Here is a 15,331-nt window from a genome sequence, read left to right as displayed (position 1 = left end):
AACTGAATTATTTTACTTCAACATCAGCAAATTAAAGTTTTGTTCTTTTTGGAACATACGAATCACTGTCCACGCAATAGCGCAAGTCGTGACAGCACATTAAGTGCCAGATCTAATACCAGGGATAAATTTCAAGAAATATTTATAAAGGGGTATTTTGAAATCGTAACGGATCCCTTTAATGACACAGAAATGCCTCGTACTAACCAACTATAACCATTCCTTAGCATTCTCACACATCATAAAATTTACTTTTGTACACAAGCTTTAAAATACGTAAGATGCACTCTTTGCCGCTCTTAATGAAACACTTTGACTGAAAGTGCAGAGGAAAGCTAATTAGAATCCTGGACACATGACGGAGTTCACCCTGGATATCAACATGTAGGTATTGTCAGACACAATGAAATATTTACAATACAATAGCTCCTCGGCTAACGCTTGCAGCAGAATCAACTCAATGAAAGTTATATTTTTCCATCTAAGCCTTCTCTCTATAAAATCCTCTTAAATCATCTTCTAATCTCAGTTGCACATCAGGGAGCATCTCAGTTCTCTTCTGTCGGTATTTCTACCATCCAAGCTCCTCACTCTACCATGACACAGCACAGTGCCATAGTGGTTAGCACAGTCGATTCGCGTTCGGGAGGACGCTCAAACCAGCGTCCGGCCATCTAGATTTAGGTATTCCATGGTTCCTCTAAATCGCTCCAGGCAGATGCCATGATGGTTTCTTTGAATGGGCACGGCCGATTTCCTTCCCCATCTTTGACACACTCCGATATTGTGTTCTGTTTCTAATGACCTCGATGTCGATGGGACGTTAAACCTAGTCTTTCTTCCTTCATACAAAACTCTCTCTCTGGCCGAGAAGTGCTCCCGACTTCTTCTTACGTCCGAGCTATACTCAATAATACTACAATCTCTAGTAGCCAAAGAATATACAGGGTGTTTCAAAAATGACCGGTATATTTGAAACGGCAATAAAAACTAAACGAGCAGCGATAGAAATACACCGTTTGTTGCAATATGCTTGGGACAACAGTACATTTTCAGGCAGACGAACTTTCGAAATTACAGTAGTTACAATTTTCAACAACAGATGGCGCTGCGGTCTGGGAAACTCTATAGTACGATATTTTCCACATATCCAACATGCGTAGCAATAATATGGCGTAGTCTCTGAATGAAATTACCCGAAACCTTTGACAATGTGTCTGGCGGAATGGCTTCACATGCAGATGAGATGTACTGCTTCAGCTGTTCAATTGTTTCTGGATTATGGCGGTACACCTGGTCTTTCAAGTGTCCCCACAGAAAGAAGTCACAGGGGTTCATGTCTGGCGAATAGGGAGGCCAATCCACGCCGCCTCCTGTATGTTTCGGATAGCCCAAAGCAATCACACGATCATCGAAATATTCATTCAGGAAATTAAAGACGTCGGCCGTGCGATGTGGCCGGGCACCATCTTGCATAAAGCACGAGGTGTTCACAGTGTCGTCTAAGGCAGTTTGTACCGCCACACATTCACGAAGAATGTCCAGATAGCGTGATGCAGTAATCGTTTCGGATCTGAAAAATGGGCCAATGATTCCTTTGGAAGAAATGGCGGCCCAGACCAGTACTTTTTGAGGATGCAGGGACGATGGGACTGCAACATGGGGCTTTTCGGTTCCCCATATGCGCCAGTTCTGTTGATTGACGAAGCCGTCCAGGTAAAAATAAGCTTCGTCAGTAAACCAAATGCTGCCCACATGCATATCGCCGTCATCAATCCTGTGCACTATATCGTTAGCGAATGTCTCTCGTGCAGCAATGGTAGCGGCGCTGAGGGGTTGCCGCGTTTGAATTTTGTATGGATAGAGGTGTAAACTCTGGCGCATGAGACGATACGTGGACGTTGGCGTCATTTGGACCGCAGCTGCAACACGGCGAACGGAAACCCGAGGCCGCTGTTGGATCACCTGCTGCACTAGCTGCGCGTTGCCCTCTGTGGTTGCCGTACGCGGTCGCCCTACCTTTCCAGCACGTTCATCCGTCACGTTCCCAGTCCGTTGAAATTTTTCAAACAGATCCTTTATTGTATCGCTTTTCGGTCCTTTGGTTACATTAAACCTCCGTTGAAAACTTCGTCTTGTTGCAACAACACTGTGTTCTAGGCGGTGGAATTCCAACACCAGAAAAATCCTCTGTTTTAAGGAATAAACCATGTTGTCTACAGCACACTTGCACGTTGTGAACAGCACACGCTTACAGCAGAAAGACGACGTACAGAATGGCGCATCCACAGACTGCGTTGTCTTCTATATCTTTCACATCACTTGCAGCGCCATCTGTTGTTGAAAATTGTAAGTACTGTAATTTCGAAAGTTTGTCCGCCTGAAAATGTACTGTTGTCCCAAGCATATTGCAACAAACGGTGTATTTCTATCGCTGCTCGTTTAGTTTTTATTGCCGTTTCAAATATACCGGTCATTTTTGAAACACCCTGTACCTATCATACAGGTGTTCAGCGATGCAGAGAAGCTCGTAGTGGGAAGATGCTGATAGTGGTAAACATTCCACATAAACTGTCAAATATACCAAAGAGACTGACGTATCTCATGCTACATATATTTTCATAACCACTTCTCCTTATATGTACACCTTTCAACTTAAGTGAATATATTGCTGGTAATATTATGGCACGCTGCAAATAGAATGTGTCATTATCATAAATAAATTACAATTTGTGTAGTTATTTTTTAAAAAAAGGGAAGTGAAACAGAATCTACGACTTATTCTATATGACAGCTTCTGTGCGTAGTATACTCGTATTACTTCGATGCCAGGTACCCAAGAAAAGAGGCTACACTTAAACCAAAACCTGAGTGTAAGATTTTTTTCAAAAGCCAGACAGGTACAGTTTAACTGAAGTGTCTGTTTTGCTCTGAAAGAGTTGCCCTTTTTAAGTCTCACTAACGGCAAAAGAGATATCATGAAGTTACAAAAACCTGGGGACGCATAAGAAAAACTCAGGATTTCGCAGTACAAGAGGGTTTGTTGTTGGATCGCTGCAACCTTGGCAACTCAGTAATCTGGACAAACACTTGAAGAAAATCATAGTGGTGAGCAACTGAGCACACACTGAAAAGATACTGCATGCATTGGACACTGGGAGTATGTTACTTTGCAAACCTTTAAAGCCGTGCGGCGCAGGCGCGCTGTCCAGGGCACCCTGCACCCTGTCAAAGTCCGTGAGGCTCCCCCCCCCCCCCCCCCCCCCGCGTCGGAGGTTCGAGTTCTCCCTCGGGCATGAGTGCGTGTGTTGTCCCCATAGTGTAAGTTAGTTTAAGTTAGATTAAATAGTGTGTAGGTTTAGAGACCGATGACCTCTGCAGTTTGGTCTCATAAAACCTTACCACAAATTTCCAAATTTTCCAGAACCTTTAAATACAGAAGCACATACCGCTGCACGACATCATTGTGTGAAACGAAACTGTATTGTGGTTTCATAATATCTATCGAATGCCTGAAACAACTTTAACCATGATCGTGGAATCTGCTGTCATCAGTGGCAGACTCGAAGCTCCCTAGAGTTTCCTGTGTCAGCACATAGTGTAGCCCGGGACTCGTAGTTTGGCGGGCTGCCTGCTCGCCGACCCGTAGGCGCTTCCCATGTGACAGATCTGCTGTGAAGAAGGTGTGACGGCAGTGCACGTGTGATCGATTCGCACGCCAACCTGAGAATGCCCTGTCCCTCTCTGGTTACTGACAGCGGTGTCGGACTCAGTGTTGTCTGATGTCGTGATGTACACTGATCCTGGTCAGCCAGTGTGTAGTTCCTCTGGTCTGTAAGATGTTGAAGTACCGGAGCAGCTTGTGTCCTGAACTGGAATGATGTTGATGCACTCTTGGACTACCCATCAGTTCAGCGTCAATCCTGGACTTCGACATCAGTTATCTGTGTGTTTGGAGCTATTATCATTACGTCAGGCAGTGAGAGGATGACTGGCACAGAGAGACAATACTGGAACAGTCTTACACCAAATTACAATAATCACATAATCGAGTGCGAACGTCATGGATGCCATCGATCCAACTGATAGCCTGTCTCTTGGCTAGCTGGTCAGGATATTTACTGCACCGGGGAGAGACTTCGCTGTGCAATGTCATTTGTAATGACCAAATCGGTCCTATTTATTACGAGAGGTCAGCGGTTTCTAGTTCTGCTACAATTGCTTAATGGGTTTGTTTTAGCATCCTAAATGTTCTGTCAGGTCCACAATATGTGTTCTTGCGTCCTATCTGGTGCATCTTACTTAACGTTACGAGAGCAACGATGACAGTTCGGTATTCTCTGTCTTGCGCTCTTCCACTGAGTTCCTTCTCTCTCTCTCACAAACACACAGAAGCGTCGATGTCGCTCTCTTGGTGACCGATTAGCCATGTCGAAACTTAACGCTTAGCCGCTCTCTTGTGTTGACACCTCTCTGTGCTAAAGCGATCTGGGCTGTGGGAACTTATTACGGGAACGAGAGAGTAAAATTTTTCTATCTTAGCACATAGTGATACTGCCTCGATAAGACACCACTAACACTCTGTACAACCCTTACTATTATCTATTGCATGCGCTCCTTGGTTTTCGTTTTACAAGTATTGTCACACTTATAAAAAAGTCTCAAGCACAAATTTTCAGGACTGTATGGGGTTACAAATCTTTATGAGGCTAAGAGAAATTGTTTTAAACATTTTAGCCCCCTTTAAAAACGTGTTACATTAAAAAATTATTTAAATAATTATTTCCTTCTTTTTGGTCTGGTGTGTCGGAAATTTCTCAGTTGATTTCAAACATTTTGATTAGATTACAACAGATGCATGGGGTAATTTTCAGATTTATTTCAGTTTTTCATCACCTGCGTCAACCACTATATTACTTCACCCTATGTGATCTCGCGAAAAGACCGTGAAGATAAAAGTTAGAAAGTACTGAGCCCACACGAAGGCTTAACAGCAATCTTTTTTATTACAAAATGTTCGGGCTTGGAACAGAAAAAGAGGGAAACAGCTGTGGTACACAATGTGCCCTCCACCACACACAACACAAGAAGGCTAGTTAATATTGCATTGTCACCCAGTGCTGACCTATTTAGAAAGTTTAAAATCTCTTAGTTCATTGGGAAGTTGGTTCAAAATCAACTGCAAAGTTCGTGCCAAACAGAGAGGAAAGCGACCTAATAGAAACGTATCAAAAATATGGCATCAATGATTGATTTTTATAAATTTATTTATGCCAAGACGAGGTTCAGGTTTCCAGCCGTCGTCAGCTGGCGTGATGCAGATACACTGATGAGCATAACCATTATGTGTATTTGATCAATGATGTGATAGTCGACCTTTGCAACGCAATTCATTAGCGATTCTTCGTTGCGTCGAGTCGACAATCTCTTGTTAAGTTTCCGGAAGTATATGACATTAGATTTCTACGCACAACTCGTGAAATTCCCCTGCGTTACGAATTGCAGGTGTGTAGGCGCAGAGTTCGTCTCTTATAGCGCCCCAGGTGCGTACCATCGGGTTTAGATCAGTCGAATTTGGTGGCCAAGACATCAACGTGAGCAGTTATCAGGTTCGTCAGATCACTGCAGCACGATTCTGGCCTTGTGACACGACAGTTATACTGCTGGAAAATGTCATCGCCGTCAAGGAAGAGATCACGCATGAAGGTATATAGCTGGCGTGGAGTAAAGTTCACTTAGTCCACATCTGTCATGGGGCAGTCCATTACTACCATGGACCCCCAGGTGCATATCACCCATAGCGTTTTACTACCCATTCCCGTCCGTCCCCGGTAGCTGAGTGGTCAGCGCGACAGACTGTCAATCCAAAGGGCCCGGGTTCGATTCCCGGCTGGGTCGGAGATTTTCTCCGCTCAGGGACTGGGTGTTGTGTTGTCCTAATCATCATCATTTCATCCCCATCGACGCGCAAGTTGCCGAAGTGGCGTCAAATCGAAAGACTTGCACCAGGCGAACGGTCTACCCGACGGGAGGCCCTCGTCACACGCCATTTCATTTCACTACCCATTCCGGCCTGAGGCCGTGAAGTGGTGCATATTTCGAGAAGCCATTCCCCTGGATGACCGCTTGTCCGGACATGAACATCGATCTATGGTAACAAGAATGGCCAGGCGACACTTTTTCATCAATCCATGATACAATCTCGACGATCCCATGACCATTGCAGTCATAAATGACGACATCTTTCAGTCAGTATGGGAACACGTAGAGAGCGTTTTCTGTGTACCCACTTGTTCAACAATTTGTGCAAAACAGTGTGCTCCGAAACTGTTGGGTTAGCAACAGCAGGGTACTCTATTGTCAGATATGCAATAGTTCGCCGCCTGTCCTGATATACATAGGCGCCAAGTTCGCTAACTCCACTTTCTGTGATGAGTTGTTGACGTCCAAAACCGTACACCTATTGTTGGTTCACCGTGCTTCAACCATTTTCCACAGATGCTCGTCATAATAGCACGCGAACAGCCGACAAGCTCGGCATTTCCAGATGCACGTCCCTGGTGCCAGGCCATAATAGTCTGTCTTTTGCCGAACTCGCTTAATCAGTGGTTTTCCACATTTGTGGCCAATATGGCCGCTAGAATGATTCCTCAATTGTCTTCTCTACTCAGATTACATATTTTCCTCATCGTGTCACGTGTCCGCAAAGCTACCAGAAATCATTCAATTTCGCAATGGGCAGTGGTCATAATGTTGTGGTTCATCGATGTGTGTATATATATACACTATGTGATAAAAAGTATCCGGACACCTCAAAAACATACATTTTTCATATTAAGTGCATTGTACTGCGACCTACTGCCAGGTACTCCGTATCAGTGAACTTAGTAGTCATTAGACATCGTGAGAGAGAAGAATGGGGCGCTCCGCAGAATTCACGGACTTCGAACGTGATTGGGTGTCACTTGAGTCATACGTCTGTACGCGAGACTTCCACACTCCTAAACATCCCTAGGTCCACTGTTTCCGATGTGATAGTGAAGTGGAAACGTGAAGGGACATGTACAGCACAAAAGCGTACAGGCCGTCCTCGTCTGTTGACTGGCAGAGAACGCTCACAGTTGAAGAGGGTCGTAATGTGTAATAGGCAGACGTCTATCCAGACCAACATACAGGAATTTCAAACTGCATCAGGATCCTCTACAAGTACTATGACAGTTAGGTGGGAGGTGATAAAACTTGGATATCATGATCGAGAGGCTGCTCATAAGCCAATCATGGCGGTAAATGCCAAACGACGCCTCGCTTGGTGTAAGGACCGTAAACATTGGACGAATGAACAGTGGAAAAACGTTGTGTGTAGTGACGAATCACGGTACACAATGTGGCGATCCGCTGGCAGGGTGTAGGTATGGGGAATTCCCGGTGAACGTCATATGCCAGCGTGTGTAGTGCCAACAGTAAAATTCGGAGGCGGTGGTGTTATGGTGTGGTCGTGTTATTCATGGAGGGGTCTTGCACCTCTTGTTGTTTTGCATGGCACTATCACACCACAGGCCTACATGGATGTTTTAAGCACCTTCTTGCTTCCCACTGTTGAAGAGCAATTCGGGGTTGGCGATTGCATCTTCCAAAACGATCGAGCACCTGTTCATAACGCACGGCCTGTGGTGGAGTGGTTACACGACAATAACATTCCTGTAGTGGACTGGCCTGCACAGAGTCCTGATGTGAATCCTATAGAACACCTTTGGGATGTTTTGGAACGCCGACTTCGTGCCAGGCCTCACCTACCGACATCGATACCTCTCCTCAGCGCAGCACTCCGTGAAGAATGTGATGCCATTCCCCAAGCACCTAATCGAACGTATGCCTGCGAGAGCGGAAGCTGTCATCAAGACTAAGGGTGGGCCAACACCATATTGAATTCCAGCATTACCGATGGAGGACGCCACGAACTTGTAAGTCATTTTCAGCCAGGTGTCCGGATACTTTTGATCACTTTCTGCATTTTGACTGTTATAGCTAATTATAGCTACTTGTTTCGGACCGATGCACACATCAAAGTTTTGCCATGAGACCGGTTTTTAGCAATTTAAGTCTCAGCCTCAGTCGCCGCTATCAATGACAATTTTATTCTTTTCTGTATCCAAACTGAGTGGCCTATATTCATATGAAGGATTGTACAGTTGGAAGATGTTGCGTCTATGATACCTGAATGACGCGGGCAGAATCGGATTTGGTGCAATTGTAGACAAGTTAGCTGGGTAGTCTATTACAGACAGGTGTGAAATGTATTTGTGAGCTCGCCACGAGTTAAGCGATGTTCATCGGGGTATTACAATCCGTACACAAGACATGAGTTATAGCATATCATACATTAAATTTGGATTTCGATATCTATCGCCTCTATACAGGGGGAGATCTGAAATATTGCAACACACTGTGTCTACACGCGTAAAGCCGTCGGCACACGGACCGTGCATCCGTACGTTGAGCGTTGAGCGTGCCGAGTTTCTGACGTCATAGCGTGGAAGAGCACGTTCGGGAGTCTTCCCGAACGTGCAGAGCAATATCTGGCATGTCATATATTCTGAGCGTGCGTTTGAGCTTTGACCAATGAGATGGCACAACGCCACCTACGTCACACGCACGCCGTCTCCCTTCAGAACAGAGTTGTATTGGCATTCATTTCAAGTCTATATGTATATATGCCGTTTCTGAGCACCAGCAAACTGAGAATCACTGAAAACCCGTTGTTAACTGTGTGATTCGTTCCAATAAAATAATGGGAAATATCATATTCGTGGCAAAAGAATTATTGTAACTTGCGTATTATGAGGTGGCTATTTGAAGTCAGCGAAACACTGAAGATTCACTCAAAACGCATTGTTCTTGGTACAATTTGTCGTAATTAAATTTCAATTCCTAACATATTTACGACTAAGGCTGTCAGAAAGGGTAACAAGCTGTGTTTTGGTGCCAGGTCTGTAGTGTTGGTTTAGCGTAATGAGTAGCGTCAATGTCTATTATAAAATTGTTTATTAGGGCGATGGTTCGCTTCTTGATCCTCCCAAATATTTTTTCCTAACATTCGCGTTTTTATTAGGTTCTGGTACTTTATTATTAGTTTAATATAAGTATATGCTATAATAATTGACGTTATGTAAATATAAGTTCACCTTTTTTTGAGGGATGACTTTGTTCGATTGGCTTAATCTACACGAGAGCTTGCGCTGCTTGTATAAACATATTTTGAACCTTTTCCTTTTACGCTTCGTAATTCACATGTTGCAAAGATTCTGCTACTGGGTAGGAACAGTGATCAAGTAAGACAGACCTTGGGGTTTTACTAAAATGTGGGAATGATGAAATAATGTTTATCTAATGCGGAGATCCCTTAATCGGGCAGGCAGGTTAGAAAATTTGAAAAGGGAAATGGATAGGTTAAAGTTAGATATAGTGGGAATTAGTGAAGTTCGCTGGCAGGAGGAACAAGACTTCTGGTCAGGTGACCACAGGGTTATAAACACAAAGTCAAATAGGGGTAATGCAGGAGTAGGTTTAATAATGAATAGGAAAATAGGAACGCGGGTAAGCTAGTACAAACAGCTTAGTGAACGCATTATTGTGGACAAGATAGATACGAAGCCCAGACCTACTACAGTAGTACAAGTTTATATGCCAACTAGCTCTGCAGATGACGAAGAAATTGAAGAAATGTATGATGAAATAAAAGAAAATTTAATAGCCATGGGTGACTGGAATTCGAGTGTAGGAAAAGGGAGAGAAGGAAACGTAGTAGGTGAATATGGATTGGGGCTAAGAAATGAAAGAGGAAGCCGCCTGGTAGAATTTTGCACAGAGCACAGCTTAATCATAGCTAACACTTGGTTTAAGAATCATGATAGAAGTTTGTATACATGGAAGAACCCTGGAGATACTAAAAGGTATCAGATAGATTATATAATGGTAAGACAGAGATTTAGGAACCAGGTTTTAAATTGTAAGACATTTCCAAGGGCAGATGTGGACTCTGACCACAATATATTGGTTATGAACTGTAGATTAAAACTGAAGAAACTGCAAAAAGGTGGGAATTTAAGGAGATGGGACCTGGATAAACTGAAAGAACCAAAGGTTGTACAGAGTTTCAGGGAGAGCATAAGGGAACAATTGACAGGAATGGGGGAAAGAAATACAGTAGAAGAAGAATGGGTAGCTTTGAGGGATGAAGTAGTGAAGGCAGTAGAGGATCAAGTAGGTAAAAAGACGAGGCCTAGTAGAAATCCTTGGGTAACAGAAGAAATATTGAATTTAATTGATGAAAGGAGAAAATACAAAAATGCAGTAAATGAAGCAGGCAAAAAGGAATACAAACGTCTCAAAAATGAGATCGACAGGAAGTGCAAAATGGCTAAGCAGGGATGGCTAGAGGACAAATGTAAGGATGTAGAGGCTTGTCTCATTAGGGGTAAGATAGATACTGCCTACAGGAAAATTAAAGAGACCTTTGGAGAGAAGAGAACCACTTGTATGAATATCAAGAGCTCAGATGGCAACCCAGTTCTAAGCAAAGAAGGGAAGGCAGAAAGGTGGAAGGAGTATACAGAGGGTCTATACAAGGGCGATGTACTTGAGGACAATATTATGGAAATGGAAGAGGATGTAGATGAAGATGAAATGGGAGATACGATACTGCGTGAAGAGTTTGACAGAGCACTGAAAGACCTGAGTCGAAACAAGGCCCCCGGAGTAGATAACATTCCATTGGAACTACTGACGGCCTTGGGAGAGCCAGTCCTGTCAAAACTCTACCATCTGGTGAGCAAGATGTATGAAACAGGCGAAATACCCTCAGACTTCAAGAAGAATATAATAATTCCAATCTCAAAGAAAGCAGGTGTTGACAGATGTGAGAATTACCGAACAATCAGTTTAATAAGCCACAGCTGCAAAATACTAACACGAATTCTGTACAGACGAATGGAAAAACTAGTAGAAGCCGACCTCGGGGAAGATCAGTTTGGATTCCGTAGAAATACTGGAACACGTGAGGCAATACTGACCTTACGACTTATCTTAGAAGAAAGATTAAGGAAAGGCAAACCTACGTTTCTAGCATTTGTAGGCTTAGAGAAAGCTTTTGACAATGTTGACTGGAATACTCTCTTTCAAATTCTAAAGGTGGCAGGGGTAAAATACAGGGAGCGAAAGGCTATTTACAATTTGTACAGAAACCAGATGGCAGTTATAAGAGTCGAGGGACATGAAAGGGAAGCAGTGGTTGGGAAGGGAGTAAGACAGGGTTGTAGCCTCTCCCCGATGTTATTCAATCTGTATATTGAGCAAGCAGTAAAGGAAACAAAAGAAAAATTCGGAGTAGGTATTAAAATCCATGGAGAAGAAATAAAAACTTTGAGGTTCGCCGATGACATTGTAATTCTGTCAGAGACAGCAAAGGACTTGGAAGAGCAGTTGAACGGAATGGATGGTGTCTTGAAGGGAGGATATAAGATGAACATCAACAAAAGCAAAACGAGGATAATGGAATGTAGTAGAATTAAGTCGTGTGATGTTGAGGGTATTAGATTAGGAAATGAGACACTTAAAGTAGTAAAGGAGTTTTGCTATTTGGGGAGAAAAATAACTGATGATGGTCGAAGTAGAGAGGATATAAAATGTAAACTGGCAATAGCAAGGAAAGCGTTTCTGAAGAAGAGAAATTTGTTAACATCGAGTATAGATTTAAGTGTCAGGAAGTCATTTCTGAAAGTATTTGTATGGAGTGTAGCCATGTATGGAAGTGAAACATGGACGGTAAATAGTTTGGACAAGAAGAGAACAGAAGCTTTCGAAATGTGGTGCTACAGAAGAATGCTGAGGATTAGATGGGTAGATCACATAACTAATGATTGGGGAGACGAGGAGTTTGTGGCACAACTTGACCAGAAGAAGGGATCGGTTGGTAGGACATGTTCTGAGGCATCAAGGGATCACCAATTTAGTATTGGAGGGCAGCGTGGAGGGTAAAAATCGTAGGGGGAGACCAAGAGATGAATACACTAAGCATATTCAGAAGGATGTAGGTTGCAGTAGGTACTGGGAGATGAAGAAGCTTGCACAGGATAGAGTAGCATGGAGAGCTGCATCAAACCAGTCTCAGGACTGAAGACCACAACAACAACAACAACATGCGGAGAAGTATTCCAAATTTGTACCGCACTGTTTGTAATGGAACTTTTATAAGTCTGTGTCCTTATTGATTGGACATGGTACTTTCCTTTTCGTGGAGGATGGAGGAACTGTGCGTTTTAATAGAGGTAAAGTAGGAACTTTACGCGCGCCCGTTGAGTAAATAGTGTGATTTACGAACTAGAAACATCCCTCAACTGCCGCTGGAGTGCGTTGTGATCGCGTGTACCACGTCGGTCCCACGTACCGTATGCACAAGTCGCATCGTCCCTGGGCGTTCAGCAGCACGTTGAACTTGACACGCTCAGCGTTAACGTTCGACAGCACGGTCCGTGTGCCGACGGCTTAAGCCAACGTATAGTCCGACCACTAGTGTTTGGTGAACGGGGTCATTTTGTCTCTGCGGAGCAACTGGGGTGATCTACGGCGCATGTGAGTCATCTCGCCGCCGCTTCGAATGTGTGTCATCAGGGACCTTTATGTCCCAGACTGAACGGAGACAAAGGGCACAACATAGGCTTCAGCAGCCGACGATTGACATCACATCCAATGCCTTCCCATGACCTTAGCCACTCACTGTGTGAGGTCACTGCTAGATTTTCAGTTTGGATGACCTGTAAAAGAAAATCCGAATACGCAATGATTTGAAAATTACGCCCATTCATGTACAAAATTTTGACCCATGAATAAAATTTAGGCGTCTGATCTAACTACAAACAAATTTTAGAAAATTACCGAGGCAGTTAACACTTATCTTGTTAGTGCAACGATCTGCAATCGGTATAGCAAAAAATTGAATTTAAAGAGTAACGCCACTGTAACGGCCTTAGAAAAGCGTTACTTGACAAAATTTTTGGGCCGAATGAAAGGTGACAGAGAAACAGTACTTCGAGTAGTTATTGAGCATATAATTAGATTATAAAAAAATTTTGGAGCAAAATATTACAAAATGGCGACACTACAGCAATTGTCCTGAGACATGTTGAATTTGAGGTGAATCGTGGTAATTTGAATGTGGGAAAAAAAATTCTATGTAATCCACATGAGTGTAGCTAGTGAAGCACGTAGGGGATTTTAGATATATTGATTTTTGTATAATTGGGAAAGTATTTGAATAAATTCAATCAATGTAACGAAAAGAGGACAGTCATTTCTTAATAAACATTGTTTAAATTAACTAATCGAAAATGCCCTATGTGTTATTTCAAAGTTGTCGTTATATTTTCAGAGAAAAAAGTTGAAATTGTCGGAGTTATACTGTGTGCCGGTTTGAAAAATCATATTCTGAGAAAAACGCGTTTGAAGTTTGGAAATGTGTTATACACGTGAACAAATGAAAAATTTCTACGTTTAGAAAACTCTTACTATTAATCTGCTGTCTCGGCACAGGTTTGTCGTACTATTGTCGATGCGATCGAAATCATATCCACTAGTTTATCATAGACGATTGAAATATTGGTCGTGGCAATTCCATGAAAGCACAAAACTTTAGTATTCCGTTTAGCCCTACTCCAAGCAGGCGCATAGCTGGGACGATTCGACAGTTTATTTCATATGCACGTATAAACCCTCTACTTGGTGTAGCGACTTCTGGGCCGTTTGGACAAGCAATAATTCTTGTAACGTGATGTCTACACTGCATGTTTTACATTTCACGTGTTGAGGAAAAAAAAGAAAACAGAGTAAACGGCAAGAAAATTTGTAATCCCACAACTCAATCCGTATTTCACATTAAAATCCTGGTCGCTGTCTTTCAAATTCTTAGCACAGACACTGACTCATTCCGAACTGCTCTCAGCGTCATTTCTATTCTTTGGACGCATTGCTAACAAAATACTTTGACACCGCCTTGGATACGATAGTAAGATGTTTTCGTACTTTTCTGCCCGAGTACACTGTCATGTCACTCATTTTTACTCGGAAGACAAACTTGCATACCACAAGATCCAGTGTACATACTGCACACAAAAATCAAGATTCGAAGCGAAAGAATTGTCTTTTTCGTACACGCCCTGACGGCAAGTTAACGTATTATTGTTCCTGAAATGCTTCTAACTATACCCAGATACTACAAGGGGTATCGAGTTGGCGCAAGGAAGCCTGTTTGGAATATGCGAGGCGCTAAAGGCGGCACTCGGAATTTCAAAGAAGAAATGTTTTCTGGGATTAGATTTTTTCCTCATATTTTAGAACGCTCTAAGTATCTTTTAAGCCAATAAAAAAATGATTTTTTGAAAATTCTAGAGTGGTGTCACCCCGTAAGTGACTATGTGGAGTCATATCAAATATCTCACCAAGCATAAAGGTGTTTAAGCAACGTGGCTTACAGGCATGTGTAGTGCTATGAAAATTTGTTTCCTGTTTGTTGTAGTAATACACAAAACAATAGACAGCGAATAAATGCACGTTACGTAAAACAAAGCATTGCGTCTCTGCCATCTGCGTCACCACCAAAAACTACCTTGTCTGCTGAAAACAGAATTGTGAAGTATTGTATTCGTAGTGGTTACCACTATCAGTAATTTTTTAGGACATATCTCGTAGAAAATATCAGTAGTCTCGATAAAATATTTAAAAATTGAATTAAAAACAGTCTTGACTGCAAGACAGTTTTTAATTCAGTTTTAAAATTATTGCTATTGTTAACGTGGCTTTCAATAAGGAATTTGGAAAAATGTACCACAAGACATAGCGAAGTAACACGCTTCAAATCAAACTGTTGAGTACAAATTGGCCTAATTGGCTTAAATAGGAAAATTCGTGGCAACAAGAATGATTTTAAAGAATATTGAAATGTAAATTCATATAAATGATCATATAAAAGTGAATAAGTCATAACAATTTAGGTTTGTCTTGTGCCTAGAGAGCATGAGGCACACAGATATCCAAAGGGTAAGAAAAATTAACAAATTATGATCCAATGAAAATTACAAAATACCTGGGAAGGTTCGCTAATAGGGAGTGTAACTAAAATAACTGTATCACCATTCTGGTGAATCAATAAGAAGAAGATTCTCTGCCCAGCCCCAAAACAGACAAAACATACTCGCCTCACAGGGACACAGAGCCAATAAAGACATTAAGACGCGAGTAAAACACGTGATTGTTATAACAATTTGGCGACGAGAATCAAGGG

General features: G+C 42.5%; 1 protein-coding gene across 1 annotated transcript in view; it reads left to right on the top strand.

Moving 5' to 3' along the window:
* LOC126252283 (potassium voltage-gated channel subfamily KQT member 1-like) overlaps nucleotides 1–15,331 on the top strand; it is a 307,638-nt gene that overhangs the window by 209,621 nt on the left and 82,686 nt on the right. The gene's annotated exons all lie outside the window — the stretch shown is intronic.

Source organism: Schistocerca nitens, chromosome 4 (genome assembly GCF_023898315.1).
Source record: "Schistocerca nitens isolate TAMUIC-IGC-003100 chromosome 4, iqSchNite1.1, whole genome shotgun sequence".
In the NCBI taxonomy this organism is placed as follows: Eukaryota; Metazoa; Arthropoda; class Insecta; order Orthoptera; family Acrididae; genus Schistocerca; species Schistocerca nitens.
This window is presented reverse-complemented; position numbering and strand designations above follow the sequence as displayed.